Consider the following 1,152-nt stretch of genomic DNA (forward strand, 5'->3'; position numbering starts at 1 on the left):
AGGAAGAAGGGAATAAAAGTGGCTGTTTGTCTCCAGCAACAATAAAAGGAGCCTCAAGCAATTAGTTCAGGTGTAAAAAACTATTATGCCAGAGCAATCCCATCTCTATGGGGCTGCCCCATCCCTGGCAGTGTTCAAGGCCAGGTTGGACACAGGGGCTTGGAGCAACCTGCTCTAGTGGAAGGTGTCCCTGCCTGTGGCAGGGGTTGGGACTGGAGGAGCTTTAAGCTCTCTTCCAACCCAAACCATTCCCTGATTATAAAGCAGAGACAATAACCCTGCCTTTGTCTCAAAGGTACTTGGTAATCCAGAGGGTGAAAGCATTCATGACATAGGGATGTTATCTATGAAATAGCAGCAACAAGGTTAACAACAAGGTGAGTAATGAGCTCATATGTAAAACTTGCTGTGGGAATACAAAGTTCCTGTTTTGGATATTTATGTCTCTGTTCTCCCCATAGCGCAGACTGGATCCTGGAATTATATTCCTATCAGAACTCAGCAATTTTCGTATCCAATATTCAAGAGGAAAGGTGGTTCTTTCTAAAAGCCACATTCAATATCTCACACAAACTGTGTGTCTACATTCAGTGCAATCACCACTTTTCCAGCATTTTGGGGAGTTGAACGCAACAAATACCAAACCCCACATGAAATTAGAGTATTTTTTCCCCATTTTGCAATTATTTTTCACATTTACATTCTGTCTTCCCTCGCTGCCTTGGACTCTCCATCATCAGTGAAATACCTCAAGGTGCAAGAACAGAACAAGGATGTAACAGAGTCACCCTGGAGAGGATACTCCTTAGTATCCTCTATTCAAGAAGACACTCCTTAATATCCTCTATGTCTTACTCCCCAGTATATCCCGTCCAGCCCATGGGAAGCAGCTGGTGCCTTGAGGCCACCCCAAGCCAAGATCTCTTGTTCCTGGCTCTGCAGCATGGGCACAGGGCTCTTGAAAGGGGGCTTGGGTTGGAAAAGCTGGGAACTGATCCCTTGAATGGCTGGAAGAAAACCCAGCCCATGGAAAGCCATTGGCAGTTGGGGATGGAAGGCGTAAAAAGGAACCAGGGCTTGGAGGTGTCCCCACATGAGCCTCAACCTCTGGGTTGGAGCCAGGACATCTCATGTGCCCATAAGTGCAAGTGT

The sequence above is a fragment of the Strigops habroptila genome, chromosome 2 (assembly GCF_004027225.2).
Source record: "Strigops habroptila isolate Jane chromosome 2, bStrHab1.2.pri, whole genome shotgun sequence".
Taxonomy (NCBI): Eukaryota; Metazoa; Chordata; class Aves; order Psittaciformes; family Psittacidae; genus Strigops; species Strigops habroptila.